The 17,506-nt window shown below is 38.9% G+C and overlaps 1 protein-coding gene across 1 annotated transcript in view; it reads left to right on the top strand.

The window, feature by feature from the left end:
* The window catches only part of znf704 (zinc finger protein 704), a 96,426-nt gene that overhangs the window by 48,209 nt on the left and 30,711 nt on the right, over nt 1-17,506 (top strand). The gene's annotated exons all lie outside the window — the stretch shown is intronic.

Here is a 17,506-nt window from a genome sequence, read left to right as displayed (position 1 = left end):
ACGTTTTCAGCAGGATATTTCGTGCGAAATTTAAAATTGCACTTTAGTAAGCTAACCCGGCCGTATTGCAACTATCAGATTGCGTGGTCGGTAGTGGTGGGTTTCAGTCGGCCTTTAAAGACATATCTTTGTGATTTTTAGTAGTCACTAGTATCAACATTTAACCCTTTTATCATTACATTATTATTTTGTTTTACTTATTTTATTTGTACAATGTGCCACAAAAAAAATAAAGTGTGGACCAGAAATGGACCCCGTGCCTCACTTTGGACACACCAGGTTAAACACAAGTAAGGGAAAGTCTTCTGTTTCCAGTAGGGTTGTCCCGATCTCGATATGTTGGTACCAGTACTAAAATGTATTTTGATACATTTCAAAATGTCATTATTGGCTTTATTTTAACAGAAAATCTTAAATACAACAAACATATGTTTTTGATGCAATCAAATAAGAATTTTGTCATTAAATAACACAGTGAACATGTTAGACAACATCTCTTTCAGTAGTAAGTAAGCAAACGGGTTACAAAGGCTCCCAATTTGGCTACGGACGTATGCAGTAACATATTGTGTAATTTCTAATTGTATTATTTTGTCAAAATTATGAGGTTCAAGCGGTAGAAAGAGGATTGAATATCAATGTTTGTTCATTTACTGTTAATCTGTGGTTACTTTCTGTTTTAACATGTTCTATCTACACTTCTGTTAAAATGTCATAATTAGTTATTCTTCTATTGTTTGGATACTTTACATACGTTTTGGGTGATACTACAAATCAATCCAATACCAAGTAGTTACAAGATCATACATTGGTCATAATTAAAGTTCTCCTGTGTGCAGGGACATATTTGGCGGGTTTATAAACACTAAAAAATGACAAAAGATTTTGTGATAATAAAATATTTGTCATCATTGTATTATTGACTATATACGACTCTTGTACTTGGTATCGTTACAGTCGATGTCTGTTTAGAGCCACCTATGGCATTTGTTTACATTCAGGAGCACAAGCTAGCTGTTAGCGGTACGCCATTGTATCATGCTACGGTGTGTAGTAAAGCATGTTGAGCTATTCCTTGTCCTGCAGGGATGATAAGTCGTTTTCCGACTGTAGGGACTTTTTGGAGTTCCTATCACCTTTTTAGTCCCCGGGCCGTTTTTCGTCGTGTTCCGAAATACGAGAACTTGGGACTACGGCCCTCAGGTCCTAGAGCCATTTTAAGTCCTACCCTGAGGCAGGGTTTAAACTGAGTACCATAGGCACTGATATACGTAAGTGTTTGGTGATTGGTTGAACTGACGAGCTACGTCTTTTGCCGAATATGGGCTCCTCCTAGCCACCACACAGACCCGTCATTCAAAACAGAGTTGTTTACGAGATTGCAACAGAAAAAATTGACACTGCCAGCGATAAATGGATAATTTATGAATTTATTAATTACATTTTCAATCCACTGCTCATCGGTAAAACTGGGGACAACCCTTCTTCACCAGTCTTCTACATTAGTCCGGAACCAGACGGACGGCGAAGAGTGTTGTGCAAAGGGTTGCAGCAACATCTGAAATACGAGAATACGTGTGTTACACAATGCATAACGTCTAAAATATCCACACATTGTAATCTGCTCAGTACTAACAGTCAAATACTGCCTGGAATGTTTACTTATAGGATACGTAAGCCTATACAATCAGCACATACGGTAATTAAAAATAACAAATGACTTATTTGTCGCCTTCTTCGTCTGCGGCGCGTTGCTATCCTTTCGTCTTCGATGGAACGAAGAAATATCGCCTGTTGCTGGATTCTTTGTACCTTTACTCCCTCGGTGTGCTTTTCCATAAACGTTATTAGATGCCGAATTTTAGCACCCATTGTTATTATCCTTTGCAAGCAGACGAACACAGTAGCCTCCGAGGTCTACATTCTTGCTTGTGTTGTTTCTTTGTTCACTTTTCGCGGGCGGGTTGTTGGTTGTTTTGCAGTGGTGGGTGAGGTGCTGAAGTAATACGTCACGGGTGGCAGGCGGATATGCGTCACACATGTTTCTTACCAAGGTCCCCAGCATCCCCAGCCGTGTGCGAACGTAAAAAGGAAAAGTCCCTATTGAGAAGAGTAGTTACCGTACTATAACTAAACTCGAGTGTGGTAGTTCTTAAAACTGCGTCCCGAGAAGTAGTATATGCAAATCCGGCTATTCTTGTCAAAAACTTAATTTATTTGTCGCCATGCAGGTGAGGATTAGTGATTCAGAAGTAGCTAAAACACAGCAAAATGCGGATGGATGTTAGCCGCTAGCTAAAGTACCTTTTGCAGAACAGCGCTTCAGTGTTTATAGCTACACCTTTATCAATAGTTTTTAAGCCAAAATGCGTCCATTCTCCGCTTTTGTCTTCACACTGTTTCTGCTTGTAAGTACTCTGTGCGTCTGCATTGCCTAACATGCGCCTCTGCTCCTTTTACCAGCAATGTCACGGCGCGCCGTCATGTACGTACAAATGCACCAATATTTTTCAGAGGCAGTATAACCGTTTTTAATTTAATGGTACCGCGATATTTTATTCGTACCGGTATATCGTACAACACTAGTTTCCAGGTGCCCTGCATTTCTGGTTAACTGTTTTTGTGGCAAATACGTTGCATTTCATGATAAGCTTGTATTTGATAACATGAAAGTTGCATCAATGTATGATGCAAAAAAACATCTACTCTCTGTGTGGCATTTCAGCATACCTCTGTACTGAACCGATGGACCGTACCGAAAAATCAGAATACAAATGCATTAACCATTGCACCCAGAGTACTGTTTCTAGAGATGTCTGAATACACGTTGGCAACACTGATTCTTCCTGCTATACCTTCTTATTTTCTGGCAGACCAGGTGCGAATGAGTAGGCCTGGGCCGACAGTCAATTAATCAATTAATTGAACGATAAATTAAAATTAACTCGCTAACTTTGCTTTCCCAATAAATTGCAATGTCCGTGCAGGGTTTCCCCTATATTGCCAAGATACACGTAGTGGTACGGGCATGGTCAATATGACGTCAATCACATTGTTTGCTATAATGCTTTTTTTTTTTTAAGGCAAGCAAAATGTATACGTACATTTAAAACAAATATGTTATTGTTAATTATAGTATTAACATATATTTTTTATTGCATAATATAGTTTTCCTCTATTTTTTGGTTGTAAAACCTTAAAAGACCGTCAGACTTTCTGTGTCTTCTTTTGGACGCAACAATACATTACACGGTTACCCCTTAATGCAATTGAATGTGGCGCGCCGCCACGGCATTTCCATTACCGCCACACTTTGAAAATATGTTTTTTTTTTCACTAGAAAACGAATTAAAGTAATATATTATATAATAGCCCCCAGAAAAAAAACACACAAAGTCCAACGCTATTTTTAACTTTTATTACAAATCTTATGATAACAAATGGCACAATTCCAACAGGTTTTACCTCCTATGCGAACACTTTCATCTGTAAGTCTGTGCTTCTCAACACTTCCTCATTCTCTGCCAATCACCTTTCAGGCACGGATGGTGTGTTTGCAAACATGGGAAAAAACTAATCCAAATCTAAACCACACAAACATACTCGCATACTATAATACTTGCATACTAAAATACGTGCATTATTATTGTGATAATACATAATGATTACATTAGTGCTTAATTTGGTCTTAAAATAATGCTGAAAATAATATTGTTTATCAGCATTTTTTGGGATGATGCATCATCCAGAAAAATGTATTATCAGCCCAGGCCTGTGTGTTTTTGCAGTTCTTACAAACATTTCTGGATGGGCCATCATGAGAAGTGTTTATCTCTCTTTAACTGTGAGTGCTAAAAGGGCACACTTGGCAGGGGGATAAAAACACATCCCAGCCAAGGGTTTGCGGGCTAAGTAAAGGTTAACAATGGCACATAAACAAGAAGAAGAAAGAGATTGAGAGGAAAAGAGGGAGAGTAAAGGGGGAGGGGTGTAAGTCAAAGGCCTTTAGGTAAATGTTGAAGTGGTGGCTGATCCTTTGTCCTGCCTGGAGGCGATCGGAGCTGCTGATAGGCCCTTTATAATAATGCTCTCCATCAGCCTCATCTCCAGGGGCTTTTGTGAGCACCTTCAGCAAATACATACACACACACACACACACACCAGGAAGTGTAATTGGGAAAGGTGTCGCCCCTCCTCTTCAGTGCGTATCATCCTCCTGGGAGCTGAGCGGCTTTAAGTGTGCGAGTGTGGGTGTGCGTCGGTCCGCTTAACTTACAGCCAAGGTGTTTAAAATTGAGCGTGGCGGTGATAAAACGCTGTGTGTGTGTGTGTGTGTGTGTGTGTGTGTGTGTGTGTGTGTGTGTGTGTGTGTGTGTGTGTGTGTGTGTGTGTGTGTGTGTGTGTGTGTGTGTGTGTGTGTGTGTGTGTGTGCTTTACGGCCTTTTATCGGCAGGTTGTGGGCATCCAAGGGCTAACGGCGAGAAGGTGGGGGGTGCTTTAGAACTGCTCTGCCCCCATTACCAATACTAAACACTGTAATGGGGACGAGGGTAAAGGTCACACCCTCTCATCACCAGAGAGCTAAATTGGAGAAATGTGGTAATTAACGGTTAAAACCTTCAATTAACCTCCGATATGTCCATGTAAAGCGGTAAGTAATTGCAAAGGGAGTGTTTGCATTTCGGCCAACTCTGGTTTTGCAAATGTCCAAAGTCTTAGGCTGTTTACGCAACCCTGTTTTTAAACTGAATATGAATCAAGACTGAACAGTTGACAACATAACAGGTCTCAACATGGAGGTCACTACAAATGTTGCCCAGTAAGTGCTCAGTGTATACATTAACAAATCTATCATTAAAAAAATCAATAGCTACTGTATTATCTTTTGTGCCTTTAACATTCATAAATAAACTGACAAACTGCCTGGTCAAAAACATTGCCATTAACAGCTGAGGCTGTAGGTAACCTTGTGATATTTTTTAATAACTCCACACTGGGGTTGTACGTAGGGCTGGGCGATATGGCCTTTTATTAATATCTTGATATTTTTAGGCCATGTCACGATACACAATATATATCTCAATATTTTGCCTTAGCCTTGAATGAACACTTGATGCATATAATCACGCCAGTATGATGATTCTATGTGTCTACATTAAAACATTCTTCTTCATACTGCATTAATAAATGCTAATTTTTAACTTTCATGCAGAGGGAAATCACAACTAAGTAAATTTACCAAAACTGTATTTATTAAACAGTTATTAAGCAGTGGCACAAACATTCATGTCATTTCCAAAACAGAAAGTGCAAGATTGTCAGAGACATTTTAAAACAAGCTATTAGTGCACTTTTGTGCATGATGTCACTAAGATGACATATCAAAACAACACTAAATTGAAGTGCATTTTTGGACAGAACGCAACTAAAATAGTTTAAAACAAGTAAAGTGCACTTTTGTGCAGGATGTCAAACAAGATATTTCAATAACTGTCAAATAAAAATTAGCTGCATAACGCGACCCCGAAAGGGACACGCGGTAGAAAATGGATGGATGGATAGGAAATCAAATAGTGTATGTCTTTTGCTATGTGGTAGGTTCCTGCGGACGTTATCTCCTTCTGTTGTTGACTATTTTTTTCATCCGGTGTTGATCTAGAAATAGTTGCTTGGGCATTTTGTGGATGTGGCACCGAACAGAGATGTTGACATGCGGAGTTTCAAGCACTCTTCATTCTCTATCGGGTGACTTTTCAAATGATGCTACATTAGTAGGGCTGCTACTTTTTGTAGCAACGCTTTTGCCGCATACTTGACATATTACAGTTGTCTGTTAAACATCTTCCCGCTTGAAGCCAAACCACCGCCAGACGATGGACCCCGTGCTGTTTTTCTTGGGAATTAATTCTTCCTTCATTTGTTACCAGATTCGCACCTTCTCTCTCTTGTATTACCACTCGCACCGCAACGCTAGCATCACAGCTAACGTTACCCATGTCGCTACCTCTCTGCTCCGCAAGACCGTATGACGTTGCACGCGCGACAGTGTGTGACGTATGTAAGTAGGTGCGCTTGTTTTATGTCTCTGTGAGAAGGAGAGACAAGAAAGAGGGAGAAACGCCTGTAGTGTAATGCCCGCAGCTAAAAGCAACTGCGTGAGAACGTATACTTGAATATCACGATATAGTCATTTTATATATTGCACAGAGACAAACCCGCGATATATGGAGTATATTCGATATATCGCCCAGCCCTAGTTGTACGGTATACCGGTATTAGTATAGTACCGCGATTCTAATGAATAATTTTCGGTAAATAAATAAATAAATGGGATATACTTGTATAGCGCTTTTCTACCTTCAAGGTACTTAAAGCGCTTTGACAGTATTTCCACATTCAGCCATTCACACACACATTCACACACTGATGGCGGGAGCTGCCATGCAAGGCGCTAACCAGCAGTCATCAGGAGCAAGGGTGAAGTGTCTTGCCCAAGGACACAACGGACGTGACTAGGATGGTAGAAGGTGGTGATTGAACCCCAGTAACCAGCAACCCTCCGATTGCTGGCACGGCCACTCTACCAACTTCGCCACGCCGCCCCTAATATTCCGTCTCTGAAAGGTACCGGTCCCGCACAACAACACGAACAAGTAGATTAATAATTAACTTTCTATCTTGTCCTTAATAATGTTGACAAAATAATAGAATGATAAATGACACAATATGTTACTGCATACGTCAGCAGACTAATTAGGAGCCTTTGTTTGTTTACTTACTACTAAAAGACAAGTTGTCTAGTATGTTCACTATTTTATTTAAGGACTTAACTGCAATAAGAAACATATGTTTAATGTACCCTAAGATTTTTTGTTACAATAAAGCCAATAATGCAATTTTTTGTGGTCCCCTTTATTTAGAAAAGTACCGAAAAGTATTGAAATAATTTTAGTACCGGTACCAAAATATTGGTATTGTTACAACACTACTCCACACCATAGCAGTAGCTTCATTTCAAGGATCACAAATGTTCAGCATCCAGCAGCTTTGAAATGTTGCTACTTTGTTTTGTTGTGAAACTCATGCGTGTTGCTTTACTGTTTTGTTTTGTTTTGTTTACAATAAAAAAATGGGTAATTCGGAAATAATGCTGACAGTTTGCTCTTGACCGCTCATACAACATTGGTTCTGTTGCAGGGTTAGGCAATATGCTTGACACAGGGTCTCTGTGGGTCATTAAAAAGTAAAAAAAAAAATTAATTCAAGCTTTTGCTTTTTAAGGTCTTAAAGTACGGTACTAGTATAATGAAAAAACAAGTTGCCTCTATATTGAAGCTATTACATTATATATCTGATTTATAACAACAAAAGACTTACAAAGTAAATAGATACGATCAAAATAGTACACATCTCGCAGAGATTCCCGAGCTATTTTGAGAAGATAATGAGCAAGCCAGTCACGTAATCCCTTCTCCATCAACAACAATGCTAAAGAAGAAGACTTTTGAGAGAGCCAACAATGATTTATTTGGGTAAAATTATGATCCAGAACCTTATATTTTTTAACCCAAATGCAAAGATGATGAGCCATACATTTTAGAAGCTGATTACTAAACAAATGCAGCTTTAATGAAACACTATAGCATTATCAGTATTGCTGGGTGCTAAACATACAAACTAACCAGAATAAAACAAGCACTTACTGTAATATTTCCACTCTTGCTGGGATGCTGACCGACGGGAGGCTCCTATAATCCAGTTTTGTGGAAGAATCAATCACAATACTAACGAAGGTATTAAAAAAAAGTTGCCGCAACTTGAGTCTTTTTGTCTCTTTTTTGCCATCTCGGGCGATGTCGAAGTCAGCCAGCCTCTCGGTCCATGGCCACACTTGTCTACTACCAGGTGAGAGATGCATGAATTATGATCCACAATTAATTTATACCAAGTTATAGACTAAGCAAAAGCAGCCGCCGGCTCAGTGTGTCAACAATAGCAGCGTAAGCTAGCATGAGCTCACTGTTATCAATGGACTGTAAAATAGGCCGTCTGCTTTAACGCTTATACAAACCCCGTTTCCATATGAGTTGGGAAATTGTGTTAGATGTAAATATAAACGGAATACAATGATTTGCAAATCCTTTTCAACCCATATTCAATTGAATGCACTACAAAGACAAGATATTTGATAATCAAACTCATCAACTTTATTTTTTTTTTTGCAAATAATAATTAACTTAGAATTTCATGGCTGCAACACGTGCCAAAGTAGTTGGGAAAGGGCATTTTTACCACTGTGTTACATGGCCTTTCCTTTTAACAACACTCAGTAAACGTTTGGGAACTGAGGAGACACATTTTTTAAGCTTCTCAGGTGGAATTCTTTCCCATTCTTGCTTGATGTACAGCTTAAGTTGTTCAACAGTCCGGGGGTCTCCGTTGTGGTATTTTAGGCTTCATAATGCGCCACACATTTTCAATGGGAGACAGGTCTGGACTACAGGCAGGCCAGTCTAGTACCCGCACTCTTTTACTATGAAGCCACATTGATGTAACACATGGCTTGGCATTGTCTTGCTGAAATAAGCAGGGGCGTGCGTCCATGGCAACGTTACTTGGATGGCAACATATGTTGCTCCAAAACCTGTATGTGCCTTTCAGCATTAATGCATACCTGCCAACTACTCCGGTTTTCCCGTAATTAGTACGGTTTTCATCAACCTATTCCGGGTTACGGTTGCAGTGATAAAAAATACGGTTTTTCATTAATTAAAAAAAAAAAATTTTTTTTAAGTTTTATTCACGAAATCGCGTAACAACAATGACAATCGACACTGCTTCCCATAACTTCCTATCGAGCCATTCCGAATGCCATGCGCGAGGCTATTTATAGCACCGCTGCCAAGCACGAGGCACCGTTTGTTTCCAAACGAGCGAACGATCATGGAATCAGCCGGAGAAAAATCGCAAACGAGTCTTAAACCGAAAAGAAAACTGCAGTCATTCCGTGAAGAATATTCAAAAGCCTATCCGGGAATAATTATCCGTTCCAAAAAGGGTGAAAACTACGTGAATTGCACCTTGTGCAGACAAGATTTTTCGATCGGACACGGAGGAATTAGCGATGTAAAAGACCACGTTGGGACAAAAAAACACAAGTCTAATGCCGTTGCTAATGCCGTTGCCGTTGGATTTTAGCCACAAAAAGGTAATGACACCAATGTTATCTATTGGAATTGTTTAGTACTGTTATACTGTTAAAAGTGTTTATACTATTTATGCTTTCAAGTCCAAGTTGAAGAAATCTTGTTAAATGTTGACAGCATAACTACCAAAATACAGAAGTATGTCCTTAATATTTTTGCAGTGCTATTTCTGTTGAAAAGTTAAAATGATTGCATTAGAGATGTGATGTGCCACTTTTCAAGTGTCTGATGGCTTAAATTAATTTTCATTAATTTTTCATATTTTGAATTCTTTTGAAAGGCTTACAAAAAAAACTACATTTGAATTGTAATTCCATGCTATTGACAGGACTATTCATTTTAATTAAGTTAACTTACCATGTTTACAGTATGATAATTGCGATAGAAATGTGAATTTTAGGCACAGAATATTTTTTACAATTGAACAAGGCAGTAGATTATACAAGCTTGGACAGAAAGTTAATAATGACACCAATTTTTTTTTTAATGGAATTGTTTAGTACTGTTTTACCATTTGTTTACTGTAAAAAGTGTTTATACTGTTTATACTTTCAATTAACAAATTGAAGTCTTGTGAAAGGTTGACAGGATAACTGGCATTAACTGTCAAAATAATTTCAAACTATTGAAGTTAGCTTACAGAATAAACATGTCAATCAACCCATATGATTTTTGCTGTAATATTTTTGTTTTGAAAAGTCACTGTGACTGATAGAAAAGTGATGGTTTTAGCAACATTTTAACCTGTCTGAATGCTAATAATCATTTTGCGTCAGGGGGCGAAGCCTGAACCCCCCACCAGGACTTTGTCCTGGACCTACCGGGGCCTGCGGCCCCTGGACCCTGGCTACTAGGTTTTTCTGATTTCAAAAGTTGGCAGGTATGTTAATGGCGCCTTCACAGATGTGTAAGTTACCCATGTCTTGGGCACTAATACACCCCCATACCATCACAGAGGCTGGCTTTTCAACTTTGCGCCTATAACAAACTGGATGGTTCTTTTCCTCTTTGGTCCGGAGGACACGACGTCCACAGTTTCCAAAAAGAATTTGAAATATGGACTCGTCAGACCACAGAACACTTTTCCGCTTTGTATGAGTCCATCTTCGATGAGCTCAGGCCCAGCGAAGCCGACGGCGTTTCTGGGTGTTGTTGATAAAACAGTTTTCGCCTTGCATAGGAGAGTTTTAACTTGCACTTGCAGATGTAGCGACCAACTGTGGTTACTGACAGTGGGTTTCTGAAGTGTTCCTGAGCCCTTGTGGTGATATCCTTTACACACTGATGTCGCTTGTTGATGCAGTACAGCCTGAGGGATCGAAGGTCACGGGCTTAGCTGCTTACGTGCAGTGATTTCTCCAGATTCTCTGAACCCTTTGATGATATTACGGACCGTAGATGGTGAAATCCCTAAATTCCTTGCAATAGCTGGTTGAGAAAGGTTTTTCTTAAACTGTTCAACAATTTGCTCACACATTTGTTGGCAAAGTGGTGATCCTCGCCCCATCCTTGTTTGTGAATGACTGAGCATTTCATGGAATCTACTTTTATACCCAATCATGGCACCCACCTGTTCCCAATTTGCCTGTTCACCTGTGGGATGTTCCAAATAAGTGTTTGATGAGCATTCCTCAACTTTATCAGTATTTATTGCCACCTTTACCAACTTCTTTGTCACGTGTTGCTGGCATCAAATTCTAAAGTTAATGATTATTTGCAAAAAAAAAAAAGTTTATCAGTTTGAACATCAAATATGTTGTCTTTGTAGCATATTCAACTGAATATGGGTTGAAAATGATTTGCAAATCATTGTATTCCGTTTATATTTACATCTATCACAATTTCCCAACTCATATGGAAACGGAGTTTGTATAATAATAATATTGCTTATATTTAGTTAATTTTCAGATCACGACATGTAAATGGCGTATTGTTGGCTGTTTCTGGATGTTTTTATAGGGTTTTATTAGCGCAATAGAGGACCTTCCATCTGTTGACTCAATTGCTACTATTTATTTACGATTTAGAATTCATAAAAAAGCCAAACTAGTGTTGTACGGTATACCAGTACCAATAAAGTACCGTGGTACTAATGAATTAAAAACGATACTATATTGCCTTTTGAAAAACACTGGTACTTTTTTTTTTTTCATTCGCATGCTGCTGTGTGGCGGTGACGTACAGAGCCGAGGCGCATGATGTTGAGTGTATCAAAACGCACACACAAAGCGCATACAAGCAAAAACATCGTCCAGAGAAAAAATGGCAAAAACATTAATTTTTACTGGTTGATAAAGAGGGTGCGGGAAGCGCCATATGGAGGTATTTGGGCTTCTAAATGACCGATAAAGGTGATGCTTTAAACACGAAAGCCCCAAGCTGCAAGCGGTGCAAGCGCTGCTTTAAAAGTATTACAATCGTTGCATTAAAGTGTTACAATCGTTGCTTCAAACTTAGGTAAACATTTTAATAACAATCATCCAGACTTGCACAATGAGTTTAAAGATAATATGGTTAACCAGCTCCCCTGCTGTGCACATACAGATATGTAGACGTGTACACAGCTGGCTAGTTGCCAATTATTAGTCAAGTCAAAACAGCCCACGTAATGTAAACTGAAGTGAAATCACTGAATTTTGTCACAAATTCCTACAATTTGTGTTTTATCTTTAACAATGTGTCTTAAAAAAGTCAGAAAAGTATTTAAGTTAAATATTGCAAAATGTGCAGATACTGGACCCTGTTACCAAATAATTGACCCTTTGGTCAAAGGGAGCTATGTATACCTTCTCGCTTTCTCATGCATTCCAAATCATTATTAAAGTTAAAAAGATGAACTTGTTGAAAAACAATCCAGAAATAAACAGCCTCTGTCCAATTAACAGCCTGTCCTCGTTGCGCTTTAAATAAATAAACACAAAGCCATGATTTGAGCGTTTACGCTAGTTCTGATAAAACGTTTAAGTACAAGAAGCGGGTGTGAAAGTGTTTCTTTCCAAGGGAACGTTACCAACTGTTGGCCTGGCATGAATATTACAACATTTTTAGTTGGTGCTGGTTAATTTGAATGGGGACGGCTTTGTTGTGTTCCAGTGTTTACTGGGTTGTTGTGGTTCAAACGAAGCTTTATACAATGCTTTCATACTTTTTAATAGCTTTCTATTTCTTGGAAAATATAATCCTGGTTTGCAGTGATGACTTTAATGAGCTCTTAGTTTTATCAAATGATGGCGGGGGGGGGGGGGGTCAGCTGCGTTAAACCAGTGACATTCCTCAAGCCTCTATAAAAATGGCAGGCGAGAAAGAGAGAGTAATGGGAGAGACTTCCCCGTATATTTACTTCCCAAGCCGCACGTGTTTAGCCTCTTCATTTACTCGCTTCAGTGAGCCTCCTCTCTTTGTTTCGCTCTGCGCCGCATCATATGGATTGAGTGTGCCCATCCTAAATGAAGGAGAGTTTACGGCATTAGATGACAAAAGGGTGGCCAGATATAGGAGGCAATGGGAAGGAAGGAAGACAGGAGGAGGGTGGGTTTTATTTACCAGCGATCCTCCACTAAAGGTCGTCATGACTGGAGTTTTGACGCTGCCTTTGTTTCGTACCCCTCAATGCACATAATGACACATAAAGCACAATAGCCCAACATGGAGCTCTAGTGAAATACCAACATATAAGGTGAAGCTTTATGGACGCTGAAGTGTCACCGCCACCCCCTGCGAGTGCTTATGACAGTTGTAGATTGACCTAAATCGATGTGTAATTGAATTGGTTTAAGTCACGACAGGAGACGTTGTCCTCCTCACTTTTCGTCATCTTTCTCCATCACAGGCTTGTTTTCCTCCTCACCTGCTGCTGTAATGGACAAAGAGAAACCCCCTCATGATGTGTGTGTGTGTGTGTGTGTGTGTGTGTGTGTGTGTGTGTGTGTGTGTGTGTGTGTGTGTGTGTGTGTGTGTGTGTGTGTGTGTGTGTGTGTGTGTGTGTGTGTGTGTGTGTGTGTGTGTGTGTGTGTGTGTGTGTGTGTGTGCCACAGGCAAGAACCCAAGTAGGACCTCCAACATCCTACATATATGACATCTTTGTGTCAATTTGCCCCCATAGGATGCAGCGTGTAAGGAGCCCAACCTATAGTGGAAATGTAGGGCATACGACTGAAGTGTGTGTCAATCACTTCAAGGTAAAGTGCAGCGAAGAGAGCAGATGATCATTTCCTCCTTATCTCGCTTGCTCTAGGGGGGTTTCTGTGCATGCCTATGTGAAATATAAAATAAGGACATACAGTACTCTACATCAACCTGACACTCACTCACTCCCACTGGCACTGTCACTTCTTCTCAAAACATTCTAGCATACAATTTTTCATGCACCACTCTTTCATGCTATATGCATTTATTGCGACATAATTATGCTGTGGTATAGAATGACTCCATTACTTTGTTGGGTTCTATGGGGAGATGTGCATGTAAAACAAATACGAAATGTCGCCAAAGATGCGTATTCACAGGCACCAGATAATTTATTAAAAAAAACAGACACTTTTGTATGGACCAATTTGTGAGGCTGACGCAGACAGAGCGACCAGAGGGACAAAACTCGCCTGATTCTTCCCTCGAATCTCCTCACAATAGTGATAGTTTTCCTCTCGTAGTGGTCAACCAACGCAGAAATGTGCTTTGAGTAGGTTTGCTTATTATTTAATATTGACAAGCTAATTGTAATGAGGTAGTTATGAGCAAGCCAACACATTACAAAGTATAAAGCCTACACGTTTGCACACAGCACCAAAAAGTACAAAAAGAAAAGGCAAATAGCGTGGGTGACACACTTTCTGACGATTTGTTTCAACATAGCTGCTGGTCGGCAGTAGCGGTCTGTTGGCAGAAGTCGTTGAGAGGAACAAAAACACACACACGCACTTTATTACAGGGTCTTTGGCTTGGTGCCAAGCTAATGTGCGTGACACCCTGTTGCTGTCACAATAGCATAGTGTACACTATGGCTACTAGAGGTGGGGGAAATAATCAATTTTTAGATGTATCGCAATTCAGACATGGATGATTATAGAATCGATTAGTAAACGTTAAAAATCGATAATCAATTTATTTATTGTAAATAAAGTAATGCAGACAGTTCTAAAATTTGGCTGACCGCAGCTAGGCACCTCACCGAGAGATCCGACCAGCTCCTTTATTTTAGGGCACTTATGATTCAGTTTTGCACACATTTTCATTAATTTAATAAATGTGGGATTTCATTTAACTGTTTCTTAATCCAAATGAATTGGGTTTTTTTTTAAGTTGCAAGTGATAAACAAGTATTTAGGGAAACGAAAAGTCATGTAAAACTGCATCAATATACATAAATTAAAGATGCATCAATAATCGATTTTTAATCGAATCGTAGCTCCTGAATCGTAATCGAATCATGAGGTGCCCAAAGATTCCCACCACTACTGGCTACGATTCACACTGCTAGGTATGACGCCCAATTCATATGTTTTTGTTAAAATCTAAACTTTTCTGTGGTTGTTTGCGTTACAAAAGTATTAAGACTTTTATTTGTGTCTGATGAACAGAATGTTCCATCAAGTGACCCACATGCACACAAAACAAGACGTCAGACGCAGTGCAGTCTGTTTGCGATAGCAAACATGGCTCTAATTTGTGTAAGGTCTCAGTCCTGACGCATTTGTGCAAGCGATGTCAACATTTTCTTAACCAAATGATTTTGTGTAGGAGATGAAGAAGGAAAAGGGCAGGAATTTTGGCTTTGGTAGTTGGTGGGGAACTTGCTGCGACTCCTGGAGGAACATTTGGGTAAGGAGTGGGAGCCAGAAGAGATAGGAAGGACATTGACGTGAGCCGCTTCACTGCTTTTCTACCGTTTTTTGTTTTTTTGCAAAATTGACTTTTACAGTTAAAATCACATTTAACAGTCATACTTTGCTCACGCAAAGCCTTCATACAATCACACATCCACACATACACACTCACATGCACACTTGAGGAGAGAGGTGCACTTGAACTTTAACAAGTCAAGGTTTACAGTATAAACATTATTAGAAAAAATACCCAGATATTGTATATATATCCATCCATCCCGCTCTGGCTCAGGATCAGCAGGCTATCCAGACCATAGCAAGAGGGATGAACATTCCTCGGCATCAAGGATCCTCAGGAAGTGATCCCAAGATCACCTCTCGAGGACCTCTCCACCGTTCACACTTAAAAAAGAAAAGGAAAGTCACAGAGGTTGATCAGATTCAAAACAATACAAAATAAAAAGTCACAAAAAAAATAAAAATAAATAAGCAAGTAAACTGTGGCAAAGCCATATCAGAAGTAACAAAAAAAACAATAAAAGTGTAGGATCAATACAGAAAATAATAAAGATATTAAAAAAGGAATACAACTACAAAAAAGATGGCATTTTTTTTTTTTCTTTCTTTCTTGTTTTTTTCTTTTTTTTCCTTAAATGTCTAAGTTATGATTCAATATATGTCAGTAAAGGTTTCCAGGTTAGTTCCCATTTATTCATACTTGCAGAGTTTATAAATCTTATCTTTTCAAGAGTCATTACATTCACAAGTTCATTTAGCCAGTTCCTGAAGTTGGGTGCAGATGGGCGTTTCCAGTCTTTGAGAATGAGTCTTTTGGTCAAAACCGTCCCGAGCAGCAACACAGCTGTAATATATTTTGGAAGTTTTTGTGTTTCTGAAGACCACCCAAACAAGATTATATCCCTGTCAGGGACAAGTTTTCTCTGATATACCCCCGAGTAAAAAAAAGAAAATGCTGGACCACAATGATTGAATAATTGGGCATTCCCAAAACGAATGAGACAGTGATCCTTCAGTAGATTTACATTTATCACAAAGTGGAGATGTATCAGGATACAATTTGTTTAATAAGACTTTGGAGTAGTAAAAACGATGAATCACTTTAAACTGTATGAGCTTAAGTCTGCTGTTAATTGAGCAATTGTGAATTTGAGAGAGTGTCCGCTCCCATTGCTGTTTGGGTATTGTTGTTCTTAGTTCCTGTTCCCATGCTCTTTTAACACCGTCTGCTGATGTCATGGGCATAATGAAGCAGCTGGCAAATTTGGCGATAAGCTTTTTACTTGTGGGTGATACATTTAGTAATTCTAAGAGAGGGTGTTTTTCATTTACCAGCTGATACTTTGAAATGTTTTCTTTAATACATTTTTTTGCCTGCAAATAGCAAAACCAACTGAATTGGGACAAATTGAATTTGATTCGCAATTGCTCAAATGACGCAAGACTGTCCTCAACATACATGTCTTTCATGCATTTAATTCCATTTAAGTACCAGTTAAAAAAAATTATGTCTGTTATCGATGGAATAAATGCATGATTGTGACACATTGGTGAATACATAGTTACATCGGAAATATTCAATTGTTTTTTAATTTGAGAAATAATTTTGATAGAATTACTTACTACTACACTATGGCTTGTTGATTTAATAGAAGAGACTGGTTTAGTAAAAAGTAGAGATAGCAATGACTGCAGTTCCAATTTCAGCCACAAGGTAGCAGAATTAAGTGATTCATTCTTTGGGAACCCCATCTTCCAATAAGTCAATGTGTTCAGATTTGATGCCCAATAATAATTTTTGAACATTGGAAGACCCAGTCCCCCTTCCTTTGTAGATCTGAATAAGTGATTTTTAGATATTCTGCGTTTTTTATAATCCCACACAAAATCTAGAACTAAAGATTCAAGTTTTTGGAAAAAATCTGCAGGAATTAGAATTGGTAAATTTTTAAAAAGATAGGTAAATTTTGGCAGGGTAATCATTTTGATAGCATTCACTCTACCTAACATAGAGAGAGGTAGGGTCTTCCAATACCCTATACACACGTTCAGTTTCTCAAAAGCTTCAGTAAAGTTCAATTTTAGTAATGATTCATAATTTTTAGATATTTTTAAGCTGAGATAGGATATATAGTTTTCTGCAACTTTAACTGGGTTTTGACTGATCTTAACATTATCTCCTAGGAACATAAGCTCGCTTTTGGACCAGTTTATTTTATAACTAGATATTCTACCAAAAGAGTCTACATATTCTAAAAGAAGTGGTAATGCAATTTCTGGCTCAGTAAGTGTAACAAGTACATCATCTGCATAAAGTGAGATGAGACTCTCTGATGTGCCCACTGAAAATCCTTTAATATTAGAGTTCATTCTTAAACCAATAGCCAGTGGTTCTAGGGCCAAATTGAAAAGTAAGGGCGAAAGGTAATCGCCCTGTCTCACGCCGCGATGCAATTAAAA

This window comes from Nerophis lumbriciformis, linkage group LG11 (assembly GCF_033978685.3).
Source record: "Nerophis lumbriciformis linkage group LG11, RoL_Nlum_v2.1, whole genome shotgun sequence".
Lineage (NCBI taxonomy): Eukaryota > Metazoa > Chordata > Actinopteri > Syngnathiformes > Syngnathidae > Nerophis > Nerophis lumbriciformis.
The sequence above is the reverse complement of the archived record's forward strand: the minus strand, read 5'-3'. Positions and strand labels throughout refer to the sequence as shown.